Raw genomic sequence first — 19,812 nt, 5'->3', positions numbered from 1 at the left:
CCTCTCCACTCTTCTACCTTATGGTAGTGGGTCAAATGCTGCACAAAAATCAACTGCGCGTATCAACTCCGAGATACCATAGTATGGTATCTCGGAGTTGATACGTGGGAAAATCTTCATTCGAGGCACAAAAGCACTACCATAAAACGCCGAAGAGGCGGAATCTACCATCAAATTCAAATGGGATGACGTGACAGCCGCGCTGGGATTTCAAAAGCGAGTTGGTACAGACGAGGGCGCGACTACAGATGCCATCGAGGAGTTGCGGAACTGCAGTCTCGAATCTCTTAGCGACAGAAGAGTCACTGTCAGTCATCTGTCATGCTTTCTGTGCACGCTAGGATACAGGGAACCTGCGTCAACACGCCGCCCGCAGCTTGTTTCGAAAGTGTTGGAATTAAGACAGGGTCTCATTAGCGGTGCCATTCAAATTATTGTGACAGAGCAGACCAACCTTACCCATAAGGAGCGTAGAGCTGCAAGCTCGAGGAGATTTCGTCATGCAATGTATACTGGGTCTCTAGGGTCATGGTTTATGCAGCCATTGACAGGCACTCCGGGGATGAAAGAGGGCTCCGTGAACGAAACTCAAGTTGTAAAAGGTCTGCCAGATTTCTTCGATCGTAATGTGGCTGTGGGAATTTTTAGTGGTTCGACGATGCGCTACTGTGTGAAATACATATGCTCTGTTGGCCTGATTAGCTCAAAGTCTTCAAGTATTATTGCCGGAAGTCCAGATGGTGTCGCAGAGATTCAGGACGATATCAACGATATAAACGTTTGGTCAATAGAAGTCAAAACTATGGCGGCACTGGCAACTATTCAGAACGCTGAGAAACCCCGAGAGATATACGGTCCGATTCTACGTTTAAATTCTGTTGGTCGCTGTGATGAAACACTACGTGTGTTTCGTGATGTGGTTCCCACGCCACAGTACAGATTGCAATGCCTACATCATTGTGCTGTTCTCGGAAAACCGCGGGTCTTACTAGTGATTGCCAAGGGCAGCGAACGGGGAGTTGGGAAAATAATTTACTCTGTACTTTTCGTATTTCATGAATCTCTCATTGCCAATTATAAGTTTTCTCTAGAATCCTTGCGCTTTTCCTGCTTCCAATGGGTCGGAAAGTCCGCACGACTGATCCCGGGAGAGTACGACGAGCTGCTCACAAATACACACGGGACGGACTTGTATTCCTTTGGATCTTTTTATAGTTTAAGTCAAGCCCACAAGCATTTGGTTGGACAGCACAGGCCACTTCCACCAGCCAGAATGATACGTCCATCAAGTTTGGTGTTTTGGAATCATGTCAAGGGGGGTGTAGACGAGTTTAGTCGGGTTTTAAAAATTTGGCGTACCACAACGCTTCCGAAAACCCAATGGTTAGCGTGTGGGGAAGGTTGCTCTGTGCTCAGGTTAGCAACGTCGCGGTAGTACGTCGCCTCTCTGTGGCAAAAGCGCAAGGAGCTCTTCCAGATTTTGAGGCCTACAAGAAAGGTTATTTGCAAGGTTATAACGCTGTGCGACACAATGTGTCAAGATGCTCAACAATATCCAGTATTGCTCGCCATCTTGCTAGGGATTTTACAGCTTCAGAGCGTCAAAGTCACGTAAGTAGAAATAGGAGCGTGCAGTTCAATTCTGTGTCTTTGTACGTCAAGGATGCCGTATCCAAGTATAATCGACCAGCAGACGTTGCTCGAAGATTGACATGATACAGTTCACACCAGAGATTGAAAGGAAAGGAGAGCTACTGTTCCTTATGTTCATACAGCTATTCGTTAAAGCTGAACGGACGCAATTTCCGGAAGAAAGGGGGACCACGAATGCGACAGTGGTGTGCGACATGCAGACAGGCAATTTGTAAACGCTGCTGGGAGAAATGGCATTCAGAAAAGATTCTTGTCAGAGAAAAGATATCTTTCGATGATCAAGCAGCATTCGAGGAGAAGGTCAGGTCTAAAAACGACCCACGGGGCGCTCCAGTAGACTGACTTACCAATCGGAAAGAGCGGGGTCCGAGATCCTCCCGAGGACGTTCTCGTGCTGGCAGCAAATGAACTAATGCGCAGGTAGTGACTTAAGGTAAAAATACATCACATTGCAACTCTTTGAAAACAGACCTTCGCACGTCTGCTTCTTGCCCTTTGACAGGAGAGGGTTCAAACACAGACACAGCCGGACCAGCGCTATCGATGTTGGTCATCACAATGTTGGTCGCCACACAGGGAGAAAAATTCTCGGTCTTGGACCGGCGTGCGTCACAGCACAGCAGAGGAGCAGTATGGGAGCTACAGGCGGGGCGGAGCTCCGAAGTCAGGGCACAGGCAAATCGGTGAGACGTGTGGGCGCTGTGATCTGCAGGCGCCGATAGGGCGCAGAAAGCGTGTGGGAGACTCGTTCGCAGGAAACCAAGGAGCGGAGGGTGACGGGGGAGGGGCGGGTGACGTACGTGGGACACGGGAGGGGCGGGGGACGTACGCGGGACACGGGAGGGGCGGGGGACGGACGGGGTACACGGGATGGGTTCAGGGAAAAGGCGGGTGACGGAGGGGAACACGGGATGGGGTGAGGGGAGGAGGGCCGGGGCGGACGGGGAATACGGGATGGGCTCAGGGGAGGGCCGGGACGCACGGGGAACAGGAGACGGGCTGGGGACGGACAGGGAACACGGGAGGGGTTGGGGACGGATGGGGAACAGGGGAGGGGTTTTGAGGCGTCCCTGAGCGGTGTCAAGGCGATGGCTTGCGTGAGGCTTGTCAAGATTTGGGTGAGGTCAGTGAATATTTGGGTGAAGTTGGTGAAGATTTGAGTGAGGCCGGTGAGGTGGACGGTGAGTTTCACGCAGAGACGGTGATTCACCGAATTCACTTAATTTTCACCCAAATTCCAGCGTGATGGATTTCCCTCACGCAGCTGGCAAGGGGCTATGCGTGTGACGTTTACAGGTAGAGATGTGCCTTACCAATGTTTTTGTGCTCATCACCGCAACGCTAATCTGTCGCGTTTTGGCAAGCTGACGAAGGAGGTATTTGGCAAGCTTCTGAATGCAAAGACAGTCGAGCACGAGGTAGGGTGCAGTTTACAAACGGTCACATCATGAAAGCACGGTCAGCAGACCTGCTAACGTCTATACTCTGGATCTGCGAGTACGACAAGGAGAGGTTTGATAGGTTTGCTGCGCTGAGTGCGGCGTGCACAACGCACTTTCCGCCAGCGTCGCGCTCCCTGTTCCAGGCGTTGAGGATCAATGGAACGGTGACCGCCTGCCCTGGTCGGTCCAGACGCACTGATAAGGTGTTCATTGTGCAGACAGCTCGGGATCGCCGCCACGAGGTCACTTTGCGCTTCGTGCTCGTTGGCGCCGAGGCGGAAGACGGATCAGGCGGCGCAACTTTGTCCTTCGGCAAATGTTCGTGCGGAGTACCAGCTCGGAACCACTTTCCCTGTGGTCACATGTACACGGTTGCTCTCTCACGCAATCTTGATGAGAGGAAGCTCGTTCCGCAAGAGTTGAATGCCGCTGGTTGGTCTAAGCAGTAGCCATCCGATTTGGAGTTTGTGGTCCCATCCATGACTGAACTCTTGCTCGACGATGATCTCCGCGACGTCACATTGGGACTGCCTGTCATTGCTCCACCGGAGCGCGGACGCCCGCGTACGAAACGTCTGCGTCACGCCATGGAGGTGATGTCGCGGACGAACCGCAGCTTGCGCCGCAACGCCACGCACTAAATGAGTGCAACCTGCCGTAAGACTGTGGCATAACGGCAGTCCACGATTAGATTTAGATTTAGATTAGATCAATATGAGCCGCACGCGCTCACACGTGTACCGAACATGTACCCCACGTCTACGGGGGGGCGCGCACGCACGTGCACACGTGTGCCACACGTGTGAGAAACACGCATACCCACTTGTACTATACGTGTGCAACACGTGTACAGACAGCACGGGACGGCCCGTGCTGACTACAGTAGCACTACAGTACAGCCGTACTGTACTCTAATAAGTTAGGTTACTTGGTATATTAAATACGCGAAGCGGACCGGCGGCGGTGAGGGGGACAAGCACGGACTTATCCACGACCTACCGCCTAGGTCCGTCTTCCAGGTTAACTAACACGCGCGATCCGCCTTCGCCCGCGTTAACCGGGACAAGCAGGTAGGGGACACACGCCTACGCGAGCGAGTCCAGATTCGCCTCCGCCCGTCAGCGCTGGTACGTTTCCCAGCGCTGCTCCGGGGCGTCGAGGCGTAGATCGGCCCGCGCGTACGCTCGTCCCCGACCGTCCCGCTCTACCACGCTACCAGGGCCCGCTTCCCTGTCCCGTTAGCTGTGTGTTCTCCCCGTCTTCTCGCCCTCCGCCAGGGTCTCGGTCGAGCTAAAGCATACATCCGTCTACGTCAGGGGGGTGTTTATGCTACAAAGACGGCCATGTGAATTCGCCCCTTGTGCGGAGGGGTGGCTTTCGGCTGCGACCATGCGGTAGAAGTGCTGGTAGATGTCGATGGGCGAGGTGGCCAGCATGTCCAGGGAAAAGACGCTGCGCCCCGAGAAGAACGAGGCGATGACGACGGCGCCCATGGCGATGCCGACCGCAATGCGGCGCTGCGTCTTGAAGCGCGAGGAGAGGCAGGTCGCGTCGGATGGCGGCTCCTCCAGCGCGGGCTTGGGCGCGGTTGCGTCCTCCGACGTTGTCGGGCGGCTCTTGTGGTCGGAAGAACAGAGGCGCGTGCGCGGGCGGGTCGCAGGCGGTCGGCAGGCCGGTGAGACAGCGGGCGGGGGGGTAGAGTTGGGGATGGAGAGCGGGGGGGGGAGCGGGTGCATGGGAAGAAGGCGGGGCGCGGGAGATGATGCATGGTGTGTGCGACGTGGAAGGGGAGGGTGGCTGGAGAGAAGGAGGAAGGGGAGTGGGAGAGGTTTCCCGGGGAGTAAAACTTGAGGGGCAGTGCTGGGAAATGGATGATAGGGTCGGCGGGACGCGACGGGCCTGGAGCTGGAGGTGTGGGTCAGGGATGGGGTGTGCAGATACCGACGCTGATTATCGTGGACGAGGTGGTGAGGCTGGGAGGGGCGGCATGATGGGGCCGGCGGGACGCGACGGGCCGTAGTTTCGGCTACGGGTCGCGCAAAAGATATCAATGGATGCTGGCGGCGGAGAGCATTGGCCGTGGCCTGTCACCAGTGCGGACGCACTTCATAGGTCCTTCTCTTCTTTCGTGCTTCAAATTCCTGTTAACGGTAGTCATTCGTATAAACTGTAGTCGTTGATGTGTACAGGTACAATACATACAACATAGCACTAAAGTGTTTACATTGCGGATCCTAGCCGCAATGAATGCTATTCGTAGCTTCACAATCTTAGACTGTTGCCCGACATAAGCGGTAGTAGACAATATAGTTCTGAGAGCAAAGTCTATGCACCCGTCTTTCTGTGACAGCGAAATTGGTTACCACCATTTTATGACGAGTAGATTGGTATTAATGTTGATCTGACATCCAGTTTGCCTAATGGGATCAATTATCTGACTGGTATATGGACTATTTCTAAATTCTGGCGGCGGAACGAAGTAAGTGTTTCTCTGACTGGTACTACGATTATTGCGATTTATTATTCTGAGAGGTACTTGGAGTATTTGAAACTGATGATGGGGTCCGTGACTATTATTTTCTTTCTGACGGATATCCTGATTATATGTGCGCCTCTGACGGGGGTATGGACTAACATCCCGGCTCTGACAACCATTACGATTACTCGTATTTACGTGACGGCCACTTCGGGTAACCTCATTCAGTCTGACGGGCATCTGGTTAATCGTCCAACAATCTATCATAACATTACAGTACCGAGGTACTGTAGTGGGCTACTGTAGTGAAGGTGTACTATCAGCCTCGACATAGCTCAGCTATGTCGAGGCTGATAGTACATGGATTACCCGGGGTGCGTGCGCGCTTCGTTCGCGCGCGGTACACGTGTGCACGTGTATGCGCGTGTCCATCGTCCCCGTGGTGTACACGTGGACACGCGCGGTTGTTTTGTAGAGCGTGGGGCTCTACAGTATGGGATCCCGTTGTTGATCTAATCTAACTAATAAGCCCCAGGGGGGGTTATACTACTCCCCGTCCCCAACAGTAAACTGAAGCAAGCTCACCGCCATCCCTTCGCGCCTATCTACGACCGTTCGGTTAGTTTATTCGAGCTGGCGTCCAACCTGTAACCGTTTGCCTTCGTGTACGCACCACGGAGCGACTGCTCGTAACCGGCCACGTGTACCACTCCCTTTCCGCCAGCTCGTCCGTACCGGTTTAATTCGCCCGCCGCGCGTCCGCGTCGCGTGCTCCCTCTGCGAAACCTCTGCCCCTCACCCAACCCAGGGTAGGGAGGAGTTATCCCACACTAATCTCTAGCGCTCGGAGCCTGTCCGGGTCAGGTAACCAGTTCTGCAGTCTTCGCACTCATTCTTTACTAGAGTGGGCGCCATGGTCCGTACGAAACGTCCACATCAGCCAGTACACAAGCTTCAGAGGGTGTCTAATTTCTGATGGAACGCTTGCGCGATGGCTAGTTTAGCAATACCACCTCGACCTACTCATTGCAGAACACCCCAGAGGCTTCCCACGCCCGGAAACACTAAACTACAGACGGTCGACACCATTATGCGTCCTGAAAAGGACCGGTGGGGTTCACTGCCGGAGAGGTTCACCTGCCGGTTGGGTATACCTGCGTTGCAGCACCCGGTACTAGTTCCGGGTCAACGGCTCTCGAGAAAAGTAAGAGCAGTAGCACGTCCCTAGCCTCCACACACCTTCACTTCCTGGCCTTCCGTCCCTTCCTACAATATCCAATACTCTACCAGTACTCCCCAACCCACGATACGATGCGCGCAAAATCAGAGCTTGCAGGGTCACGGCCCTCAGAGAAGTAGAAGTGGGTGACATTGAGCCGCAGAAGCGGGCGACAGCGAGCCGCAATACGGCGTGCCATCGGATGCCCTCACGCACTTCGAGAGCAGGGGAAGCGAAGAGCGATGGCGAGCTGATGGCAGCGGAATTAGGCTGCCAAGGATCGCACACAGGAGTGGCTGGCGGTTTGCGATGCGGTACCAGACAGAGCGACGCGGTAACGGGAGACGACGTGGCAGCGGGCTGCGGTGCAGGGCCGAAGGCAGGAAGAGCTTTCGGTGGAAAGGGCGCAGCAGCGGGTGGAGGCGCAGGCCAAATAGCAGCAAGATCTACGGGCGGCGGCGCGGCGGCTGGGAAGTGGCGGATGCGCAGACCTGACAGCAGTAGGAGCGGCGGGCGACAGCGCAGCGGCGACGGCAGCTGCGGCGCAGACTAGCCAGCAGCAAGAGAGGTTGCGCCGGCCGGACAGCAGTAGTAGTGGCGGGCGGCGGCGCGTCGGGCGGGGCAACAGCGGCGAGGGCCGCAGAGAGCGAGCGGCCGCAAAGGCTGCAGAGAGCGGTCTGCAGATGAGGCTGCAGAGAGCGAGCTGCAGAAAAGGCAACAGGGAGCGAATGGCAGCAAAGGCTCCAGCGAGCGAGAGGCAGCAAAGACGGCAAGCGGCTATGGGGCCAGAGGGGCGGCGTTTTTTACTTACGCAAGGGAGTCACTCAGAGATGGTGGCAGATCGTCGCAGAGCCAACTAAAAGGTATGGAAACCCGTAAAGGAAAAATTCGATTGATCAATGTTGGATTATAACCCAGGAAATTAAGGCGAATAAACTAAGCAGTTTTCTGAGGTCGGGAGAAGCCTACGTCCAATTTCCCAGACCTTGGGGAACCTCTGGGCCGCCGGAGTGCTGTTCCTAAGGGTTGTCCTATCGACCGTTCGCTCAATTCTGACTCCAGTCAGACCCACGTGCTAGTGGCCTAGGCCCGTTCGTTATATACTACTTAAATCAGACCCTAAATAAAGGCAATTTCTGCCCTCATCGCGTGACCCATACGCGTGGTGCGGTATCTCAAGATTTTATTGATAGACATTTTCACACTGACGACGTCTTGGGGCGCATGGAGCTCGAGCTAGGTAGGGCTTAGGAGGGTAAAACAGAAGGCACTGTACAAAACGTTACGATCGTCTATTCCTGATTCCCGTACCGGAGGAGAGGATATAAAATCGAGCAACGAGTGAGTTATAGATGCTGGTTATCAAACGAATCGAGATCATTCACTGGGAGTTGCGCACAAGCTTTCTACGAGCACATCTGAGGGCCAAGGGCATATACCTGGGCAGCAGCAACCGACGCCCAACGCTATTCAACTGGACAGACATTTCGAGTTAAACGTGCCGGCCAGCGAAGAATAGCGAAGCGCCATACTGTTCCAAACCTGGCCGTCGTTGTGTGCCGCACGGTCAGACCCTGTGGCCAACAATTTGACCCAAAGCTTTACGCCCAGACATGCTTTTGCTGGGCGGTGCCTGCACCAAAATCCCCCGGGTGGCGATTTCGGGCCCGAAATATCACACAACAAATTGATCATACCTGATGTGGACCTTCTCGTGGCTGTACAGAGAGGCCAGAGCTAGCCCTAGCTGACCGACAGTGTTCACGTCGGTGCGCCGGCGGTCCCTGAATACTATTAGTAATATTGGGTATTCGTACAACCGGAAATTAAAGTGGATAGAAATCCGGAGGAGACAGACACGAGACAACAACCTCCAGTGGCTTTGCGGCCTTCGACTCTGCCTCTCTTGAATCCTTTTGTTCCAATTCCTCTATTACGCGCTATCAGGGTTACCTAAGCAACTGCTTCACCGTGAGGGTAACGTTACAGCCCATATTTATGGGCCCAGGGAGTGGCTCTGCTGGCGAGCGAGAGAGCCAACTGGACCCCCCTATTTTCACCTTGAGGAAAATCTCCAGGAATGGCGATTCAAGGTTGCTGTGTAGCTTTGATCAATTCTGCCGCCGAACGTGGCACGGATCGAGTGTACAACACAGTCTACGCGACTTCAGGGCGCGACCTGTATGAGCGTGGTTTGTCCAGTGGTCAACAATCGATCGTGGACGAGGCCCAGACGGCTCAAACCATCGATTTCAAGCAAGAAGCTCAAGTCGCGGCCGTTAGAGATATTGTCAATCTCATCGCCATCGGGCCGTCTATTTGTACGGTCTGCCGATTGATATCGTCTTTTCAGAAGGTTGCCACATGTCTCTGCAAGAGGAGCGAAGACCTTCTGGTTTCTGTTTTCAGGTTCCGTGGCTTGACAGCAGACATTTGATGCATTCGAATGCCTCCAAAACTTCACAGATAGGAGAAGTACCGGTAGTCGCATTAAGAATTATTGCAAATCTGGAAAAGGTACTCTCACCAATGCTAAACTTCAGTTAATTTCCTTGCCTGAAACGTGAGCGCTGCAGATGAGGTCACCGAAAAGAACAACGGTTGCCGTGAAGACCATGAAAGAGTTCGAATCCATAATGAAAAATGTCGAAAAACTCCACGGCCCATTGTACTTTCGAATGGACCAAGATTAGGGTTACAAAAAGTACTAAAAACGCTCTCTTTCAAGGGTGACAATGAAGAACCTTCGGAAGGAATTAGAGAAAGCTCGTATCCTCTCCAAAACAATCTGAAACATCCAAAGGGTCACAATTACTTTAGAGTTAGATTTCCAGCAGAAAGGTACGGACTTTACAGCGCACACGTGTTGTCAGCCTCGACGGCTGACAGCGATGCAGTAAAGGGAGTCCCGTGCCCTCTTAAGTAGTCCGCTACAGTACTGTCTGTACCGTACTATATTGATTTATGGTAGTTATGAACTAGTATACTAATCCACTGGGAGCTGACGGCGGACGGGACGGGTGTAGCATGACGACCGGTGCCCGCAGATATTAGTAATTTGGCGGCTGTGCACGGTGTGCTTGTCAGCGAGGCGGACACGTGTGGGGAGCGCTTGCGCGTGCCGATCGGTCGTGACGTGGTGTACGTGTACAATAGCACACATGTCGTGCGTGCGGTAGGTCGTAGCTACTACGCGTGTACAGTAGCGCACTCGTGTAGTGTCAGGATCCGCGCGAAAAGGGAGTATTATGGCGCTACTACTTTAATTTTGTGCAGTAGCCGGCACGCACTCGGCGGAGGGTACTGTATTGGAATAGGTATCCAAGGCGTCCCTCTGAAGGGTTAAGACCTGACTCCCGTCTCCAACAGTAAACTGAGACAAGCTCGCAGCCGTCCCTTTCGCGCCTATGTATGACCGTTCGGTTAGTTTATTCGAGCTGGCTTCTAACCTGTCGTCAAAAGGGATCCTTGCGCTACTCACGGGCTGCCTCGTGTACGATCACGGGGCCGTAGTCACGCGGAAAGAGGGGGATTGCGTGGAAAGGGGAACAAGGATGGTGCCGTAATCCAGCATTAAGCCGTTTTCGGGAGAGAACTGGCTCCGGCGTGCGGCCTTCGCGAATATGAGTAGCGTAGTTTGCTCGAGTTGTCTTTATTGTTCAACCTTCGAGTGTAGAAAGCGCGGTTAGGTGCGAAGTACATATAGGTCCATGTAAGCTTGTCTGTGGAGACGGCAAGTTCACAGCCCTCGTCGGGTAAGCACGCGCTCGTAGTCCTAGTTCGTAAAAACGCCGTACAGTAGTCTATAAGCTCGTACGTGACACTCCCACCCATGGGCGTCGGATCTTTGGCAGTTGACACCCAGATGGCACCACAACGCAAGCGGCAGCGTAGGGGCGGCCAGCAACATAGTCTTGGCCAACGCCAGCGGGAGGGGGCGCGCGAAGAAGCGCTCTAGTCACCGGCTCCCCGCGTACAAGCTCTCCGCGACGCGCAAACTTGCACGGCACCAACTTGCACCGCACCAACTCGCACCGAACCAACTCGCGCCGCACCAGCGCCGCACCCGCGCCGCACCAATTCGCACCGCACCAACTCGCACCGCACCAACTCGCAGCACGCCAAGTCGCAGCACGCCAACACGCAGCACGCCAACTCGGAGCACGCCAACTCGAAGCACGCCAACTCGCGGTTCGCCGCCTCGCAGTACTCCGCCTCGCGGCACGCCGCCTCGCGCTGCGTCTCCCTCGCTGTCGGAAACGTATTTCTGGCTGCAGTCGTCGCCATCTCCTCCGCTGCGGTCACTGTCGTCGCGCGCGGCGTCGTTGAGCGTCTCATCGGCGCTCCGCTCTCCTTCTTCACGTGTCGTTTCCCGGCGCCTCAACGTCCTGCGTGTCGTCGTCGCGCGGTGACGCGCCTCCAACGCCGCCAAGCGCTTCCACGGCAGTTAGGGCGGCGGAATCTCTACCCAGGATGAAGCTGCTGGGCTCTCCTGCGGTACAGAGTGCCCCACCCGGAATTTTATAACCTCATACCGTGTATGAGGCTGCCGGGAGGTGGCTGTTAGAGGCTATGGTCGTTGGAGATGGGGAGGGCGCTGGTGGCGGGGCCAGGGAATACCGGGTGTTCCGCATGAAAGTGCGCAGGGCACTGCCCCGATGGAGGCATTCCATGCCGTGGACTGGGAGGCTAGCATCATCGCTGGGGTTGGAAGAGGTGAGCTAACCTTACAGACGTACCCATTGTTCGGGTCGCTGGTTGCAGAGCAAAGCCGAATCTTGCCTCCGTGCGTCGTGCCGGCGCGAAGCCTGATGCAGCCTTGAGAGAAGGAGGTTTCCAGGCACGTCTTAGAATTCATGCCGCGCCACCGAGGGCTGGTGGTCGGGGTGTCTGGAACTTCGCGCACGTGTGGCAGTGGCTTGACGCTCGGTGAGCCCACGACACCACCTGGGGCAGCCAAGGTGCACCTCCAAAGAGCACGACTGCGTTAAGGCGGCTGTCATCAACGCTGTGTTCGCTTGCCGCGGATCCGTGGCAGCGGAAGCGTTGAAGCAAGTATTAGAGCCGGAGTTGCGGATATTACACAACTTCAGGGCGCTCGGCGAAATGTTCCAAAGGGGCAAGAATCAGTGACAGGCTGTCGCGTGGTACGTGACGAGGTGGTTCAGAAGCCATCCAGGGAGGCGATAGGACAGCACCCTTTCGTGTACTTGCAGCCAGGAGGACAGGGTTCTTCATCGTGCGGATCCGGGAAGAAAAGCTGGTGGACCACGCCGTCGTGGTGGTTGCTCAGAATGGGTCATCAAATCTGAAGAGCGAACAGCACTTGAGCTTTTGGTTAAAAGTCTTGCTATGTGCTGTGGGGACAGTGCAGAGAAGCTACGAGTGGTAGAAGTACGAGAGATAAGGGGTACGTAAGGGTAATAAAGCGAGCTGTAACGGAGGGGAGGAAAGGCGTTTACAATTAGTTGCGAATGATCCACTGCTCAGGTCGAATCGAGAGCATGTCTGTAGATACAGCAGCTTGCAGAGCAGCTTGTGAAATTGAATTTGTCAGGCCCTCAGTGATGTCACTCAAACTGCGAATAACACCAATGTCTGAAATAACATTATCGCGGAAACCTCCTGGGGCGGCTCCGATATCCAGCACGGTGCGCTTCTCTGACTTCCGAGACCCCTTCGTGTCGTGCACTACGGCCACGTGTGGCGGGCCGTAGGCAGAGCGACGCGCGTTCGGACGCGTAAGGGGATAACGGGAGACCACCCTGTGGATGACCGGCACCGGGGTCCGGGCGCGGCTCGCGCGGTTAAAAAGTAGCACGATAGTCAGTAATAAATGCGGTAGAATTAAGGGAAGAACAGCGCTAAGGGAGCGGGTCGCACAGTAGTTAATGTAAGTCTCGCGGCGGGAGGATCGACGCGCGCGGGGAAAGCAGGTGGGATTCTAAGGAGGTAGATGGCTCGGTCGGTATGGGCGAGCCAGTACCGAGTCGAGGCTACAACCTAGAATCCAGAAACCAAGGTAAAAGACCCGAGGCTTCGTGCCTCTTTACTTTGATTATCGGGTTGACTATATAGTCCCCTGTCGCCGTAATGGCGAAGCGAGATTTTGTGAGAAAGAGCCTCATAAATTCGAAAGGACATCATGATGTCCTTTCGAAGGATGACGTGTCAACGTCCAAGGGTAGGGGCACGCCAGTGACTCAAGGTTTAGATGGATCAACGGGAGCGATGTTGGAGGAGGCAGTGGAAAGACAGACACTTGGGGAAGAGATTGTGAAGATGGTGAACCAGCGAAACGTGCAGCATATGGACAAGTCAAGGGAGTTTGTGAGGAACGAGTTCTTCATCGAGATGGGGTTCCTTTGGCACGGAGAGGTATCCCCTGCATTCCTCTCCAGCCTCGTGAGAAGTCCGATGCCTTTCAAATTCGGTGAAGGGCCCTTCGCTGAGGTTGGGAAATCCGGAGTGGAAGAAGCGACATGTTCCAAGAACTTGAGGAAGTGGCGGGAGCTTCTCGGTGCACGCCGAGAAGACTTATCCATAAACGTGGAGTATGAGGTTGAAGTATTTCAGGAAAAGCCATTCGTTGGGAGCCGGGAGAACAAGACTCTACCTTGGCATGTGAACTTTCTGCTAGGGGCACTTTTGTACTGCCAACGATTCGTTTACAGTTTGAAGCCTGATGACTTCTTGGCCTTAAATTCATGCTCAATGAAGGTGGTATACGTAGTTGCCTGTTTCTTCAGAGAAATCGTAACTTTGTCTCGCAACAACTCAAGAATCTTACCTCATGAACATTAGCCAGACTTCGCTGAAAAGAGCATTGAAACTATTGCTCTAGATCTAGTCTCTGCTACCGCAAAGAGTCGTCAGAACCTTCTGTACTCCAAAGTGCATCGTTTGACAACAGAAGATTACAACAGAATGAACTTGAATGAATGGCCAGATGAGGAAGAAGAAGATGAGTATGGGAGCGATCTCTTTATCGGTGCCGAAGAAGATGCAGAAAGCGAGGAAATGGATGAAGAGATAGTTGCCTTGCAGAACGTATCGTTTAAGTGAGTAAAGAGAGATGCATACCGTGAATTGTTGTACTGTAAGAATGTCTCTGTGAGGGTAAAGATTAGTGAACTACACTTTCATGAAGTATGTCACAAATTACAGGTCTTTCAAAGTACATGGAGTTGTAATCAATGTCTCTGGAGTACATTATATTTAATGCGATTTGAAGAGAATGTTTCAATGCGTGATCACGAATCAACTTCGAAGGTGAGGTTGGAACAGAGACTTGCAACTTCCTTGCAATGTATCTCATCCCTGACTAGGACGTGAGGAATTGTCGCCTCCAGTGTCCCAAACACTTCGACCCGCTTGGGGGCTGGAGTCAGTATCCTTCCTAGGTCAGGGTGTGATTTGCGCTTCCATGTGATACAAAACGAAAACCGTTCTTGCACTTTTTCAAATTCGTCGGTCTTGAGTACGGCTTCTGTCATGCTTAGGAGCCCGTACGATTTTGAATTCATCAGGACTAGAGACTCCATAAATATATTCTCCAAGCCACTCCACGACGTGTTTTTCCTTGTTAAGACAAGAAAGTCTCTATTATCTTCTGCCTGCGGCAATCCCTCAACAACTGTGAGGTACATAGGAACCAAATGATCCTTCTCACTTTGCACTAAACATCCTAGAATGCAAAGTCCGGTGAGTGATCTCGTGCCACGTTCCAGTTTTTGTTTGAGGACGACTATTCTAAGCAAAGCGGAAGATATTGGGGCAAAGGTACGTGCCAGGGACTCTAATGATGAGAACAAGATCCGAACTTCTGCTTACGGATTAGCCTTAACGATCTCATAAGAAGGATGGATCATTGCACTATTCCCTGCAGTTCTGCGCACGTAGTCAAGTACATGATCAAACTGAGACATGTTGCAATGGGAGCTTCGGTTGAAATGCTCTTGCGAGAAGAACTGAAAGCCTTGGCGTAGTTCTCTGGCACCAAATCGAGAGGGAACTAAGGGAGGTTTCTCTAAGGACGGCACAACTCGTGACCGTACGAAATCCAGTGGGAACAGATTCCCCTTCCCATTTTGTAAAATGGATATGATCCGTTCAGATTGTAGACGAAAAAGCGCTGCAGCGTGCTTCTTAAGGATGCTTCGACAATGATTAACAGCTCGCTCTAAATCTTCATACTGACGTCTTTCTTGAACAGCATCCCATATCCATCAAAAGGATCCTCGGGTACTTCTGTCTTCTTCTGTTTCCCCATACTCTTACGGTGAAAATTTGGGTTGTCATCTTCGTCGTTCATTTGCTCTTCGGCCTCAGAAAGTGCTTCATTTCGCTGTGACTGAGAGTCTGATTCTGATAGAGCGGCGCCAAGAGAAAAGCGCCAAGAGTAAAGAACATTTGCTTGTCCCTGACCTGCTGTTCTTTGTGTTCGATCGAACACAACGTTCTGTACTGAAGAACGAAAGCAATGCAAGGGAGAGAACCGTATAGAGGCTGATAGGTTCGGACCCTTGCTACCATTTGTAAAAGAAAGCTTCTCAACTGTGGCGGGCCACCATACAAATTCACTTTCAGAACCTTTGCCATCGAGAGAGTAGTAGAGCTCGATCTTTGCTCCGTCATGGAGACCTTGTACGTAATGGAGACCTTGTACGGAATCTTTCATATTTAAGGTAGGGGGTACCGCAACTAGAAAGGATGTGGTATTGGGAACATAAACAAGAAAGGAGCTGGAAGAAGGTGAGGGCACGTGACGGAACGAGTATGTCTTGATGAAGTAAGGGGGACTAGTTGTGAAGCGCATTCCGCTCACGAGCTTTACGTGTTTTGAGGAAGCAGCTTTTCGTATCAGTCACTTATAACTGCAGTCACTCAAGGTTAGAAGAACAGATGCATGATTGAAGAATACAGAGCAATACGACCAAGTCAGTTTAATGTTATTGCATTCTATCGCCGTAGTATGCATAAACAATACATCTAAGCATTGGTATTATTCTTTTCATTCACTATTCGAATACTCGCCCCCGTTGTTATCCACATTGGCCTTCCCTCGAGGAGTGTTCGAAGGAGATCCATTATCACGAAATTCTTCGGCATCCTTCTCATCGGAACTGTCTTCCTCATCGGAACTTTCTTCGTCTGATTTTTCATTGGGAATGTTTAACGAAGGCCCGTCGTCACTTCCTGACTTGTGTTCCTCAGCGTTCTACGGAGGGGGACTTCATCCTCCTCGTCGTCTGAGCTGTTGTACGGGACTGAAATGGTCTCGAAGTCGGGAGTCAAGTCGTTAATGAAATGAACCCCGTCGATCAAACTAATATGACTTGGGACAAAATAGATGTGATAACGAATACATCCATTCTTGCCCATGCCATCAGAATCATCATGAGACGCCCCAGCATGACAGAGATCTCCTCGACCGAAAAAGACGGAGTACGGCGGAATCCTATCTTCTTTACCTTAACGGCATTGGAAAGCACCCTGATTGTACCTGAAGAGTTACGGAGGTACTTGTGGGAGTAAGGAACAACCCAAAGATGAGCTTCATACTGCCATGTACAGACGGCAAAGTACCCAGGTACCTTTATGCGGGTCCCTTCGATTGTTAACTTCGAGGTCGGTGTGGAGCGCCTGCCTTGGAAGTCCTTCACTGGTGTATAGGACCCCCCCAGTTTCCGGCATAGCCATTTCAGGCTTTCCATCCTTACTATGGCCCACTCTCATCGCCGCCAGCATCTGGCCTAGACGGACATCGAGCAGGCCGGCCTGACTGCTACCCACGTACTTTCTGTCTCCATCTTCGTGGTGACAGCCTGGAGGGTGGTTATGAAGCTTCCAATTCCCTTCTCACGATCATTCTCATCCCTTTCGCCAGCATTAACGATCGGATTCTAAACAGAGCGGTTCGCCTCATCCTTCAATGCCTCTTCGCCAGGGAAGGATTCTAATAGGAAGTTAGAAATCTCTTCGAGCACATCACCGTTCACACCACATTTACGCTGCTCTGTCAGTTTCTTGGGAACGTCTTTATCAGACCCTCCATGACGCAAGCTTCTTGCAGTACCCAATACTCGTATGTGCATGTAAAACACCTGTATGTGCTGAAATAAAAGTGCTCTTGACTGTTCAAGAGCACCACTCCGTACTGCAGTAGTTAGGTAGAGGTCCAAGCACTGTAGAGCAAGAAATATTCAAAGCCTGTCGAAACCAAGAAATGTTGAGTTGTCCACGTGTGTCAATCCAATCTGCCCAGAGACTTGTTTGAGAGCCCTAGAGGGGGTACCGTTTCGAAGAAGGCCCATAGCAATGGCTGCGTATCGTCCACGCTGATTTGCTGATATAGTAGGTAGAATCCGCATGGAGTCCATAACCATAACAACAGACTGTCGAGTCAGGGTGCACAACTGCACACCAGTCTGTTCTATCATAAGGCGAATGCATGACATGGCGCTATGGATGTTGTAGACAAAGTCTGTTTTGCGAACGGTACTGATGAGTACGTTTAGATTGGCACCGACGCCGATAATCTCAGAGTCGGACATAGGCAGCCCATCGGGACGTAGATATACCTGCGCTGGTACCCACGTTAGCTTTTCACGCTCTTCCGGTGTCTTTGTTAACGCTTGCGCCTGCACTAGACTTTCTTTCCTGTGCCCACCGTCGACTCCCTTCGATGGGAGATGGAGACGTCTACCACTGTCCAAGAAGCTTTCGGGATTCTCCAGGAACCTCTTGTCTGCTACAGTAATTTTAATGGTTCCCGCGCTGTATCAATAACCATTACCCAAGATGCTTTCCCTCATACCACTGACGTGTCCAACTTCCGTTTCTCTCGCCGCATGACCATAGTCGGGGAACTCAACGCTGTTGATGTTCACCATCACATTTGTGACCATATAGTCAGGCGTTCGCAGAGCTCCAGCACCAATCTGGACTGTGATTGGGGTCTCCTGGACTATCCCTCTCATCAACTGGTGGATGAGGGGTCACAGTATCCTCTTCGGGTGTCTTAGCCAACTTGATAACTGGGTAAGCAGGCCTTCCCTCACCACCTCGCCCAGGAGTATCCAGGAGTCTTCTCTTTACCGGAGGGCCTTCTTCTCGATTCCGACACCTCAGGAGCCTCTTATGACCTGGAGTACCGTTGTTCTCAGGGGTAAGAGGACCTGAGGTACTCTGCTTAAGAGGCTGCTGAGGCGGAGGCGTGGGTGCATCAGGGAGATCGCCATCCATCATGTCCACTTCGCCATCTCCCTCAGCCTCCATCATATCCAGAGACCAGGCATAGCGTTGAAAGGCCTGAATGTCAGCCAGTGTCTTGGGATGCGGCATTTCCTCGTTTGAGGGAGTTTTATACGCACATGCAACTGTCTCACGACCCGTGTCCCAACTTGTCTTCCAGATAGGCGCGATTTATATCCGATTCGTAAGTTCCCTCATGTCATGGTCATGAACGTTATAGAGTAGTCTTCCACCCTCTTCTCCGAACAAGCTTGCAGTTCTCACCTTCACGCGTGCATCCTTAGCACTAACACGAGCAAACAGAGCCACATTGGCCCCCAACAAAACCACTGTCCTTTGCGGACTGCGAACTGGAACCAGAAGATGCTCGGCTGGCAGCCCTACTTTGAAACGAAGGTGAAGCTTTTTGTCTCGTAACACGGGCACGTCTGCTCCCCTGAGGAGTGTTACGACTCTGAGGAGTTTTACGCCTCTTCAGGGCCATTCTCGAGTCAATAAACGTGACAAACTTGAAACCTGTCTAAATATGTCCGGGTATCCCTGACCAGCTCCCGACAAGAACCTTATTTCGGCGTCCTTACCCTATAAGAATTAGACTCAGGCCAAAAATCAAAAACGAACAATCCACTTTCCAAAGAGATCCCCGCAAGAAGAGGTCACTTAGATTTTGCTTGCTCGATGCAAAGCGCTGTTGCTAACCGCCGGAGAAGTAGCAACCTGAATGATGATAGAGAAATAGACGCGACGCGTGAAATAGAAATTGGCGAAACAAGCAGTACAGGAAAGAGAGATTACCACGGCGATGAAGAGAGGGGAGAAGCGCTGCTGTGCTATGTTCAAAGTTTTAGGGGACACTTGGTGTACACAGTACACGCTGACGTGCGGACCACCTCCGGAAGCCGCCACATTGTGCACGCATAACCTCTCTCATCCCACGGTTTGGAAGCCAAACTGTACGATGGATACGCGCTCGCCGAGTGTCCTCCCTCACGCGCAAACGATCTGCAGCCTCTTGTTCACGGGCTGCTCGGCGCGAGACAGCTTCAGCTTGGCAGGCAGTCCTCTGCTCATGTTTTGCTGCTCTATTCGCCTCCCGTACTCGTAAAATTCCAATACACCCTCAGTGGTCAACAAAGCCCTAGTCCTTGTACTTAAAGTCCCATTCTCCAGCACCGGCCCATCACTTCTCAATAAATTTCGGGAGGACGAAAAGCTCTCGGACAATTCTTTAAAGGCTTCCAAAGCGTCCTCCCTCGACCCATACGCACCACAGTTGTTGATGTCCCCAAAACGAATGACGTCAGGAATAGCCCTCTTCCGTACCCCGCACCACACACCACATCAGTTAAACCCATTAACCATATTTGTGTACGTAACTCACCTACGATTTGCGGAGTGAAGTAGTTCACATAAAGTGTACATGCAGAGCGAGGGCCGCTGTGATCCGTTTAAAATTTGCACTGTTCTGCAGCGCTTCGCTGACTCTCGCCATAGACATCGCAATCGTCGCAGGCCTTGCGCAGCCTCCTCAGGGGGCTGAGCAAGGCCTGCGAAGATTGCGTGAAGAATGGCGAGAGTCAGCGAAGCGCTGCAGAACAGTGCAAATTTTAAACGGATCACAGCGGCCCTCGCTCTGCATGTACACTTTATGTGAACTACTTCACTCCGCAAATCGTAGGTGAGTTACGTACACAAATATGGTTAATGGGTTTAACTGATGTGGTGTGTGGTGCGGGGTACGGAAGAGGGCTATTCCTGACGTCATT

Source organism: Chondrus crispus, genomic scaffold (genome assembly GCF_000350225.1).
Source record: "Chondrus crispus Stackhouse genomic scaffold, scaffold_37, whole genome shotgun sequence".
Classification (NCBI taxonomy): Eukaryota; Rhodophyta; class Florideophyceae; order Gigartinales; family Gigartinaceae; genus Chondrus; species Chondrus crispus.
This window is presented reverse-complemented; position numbering follows the sequence as displayed.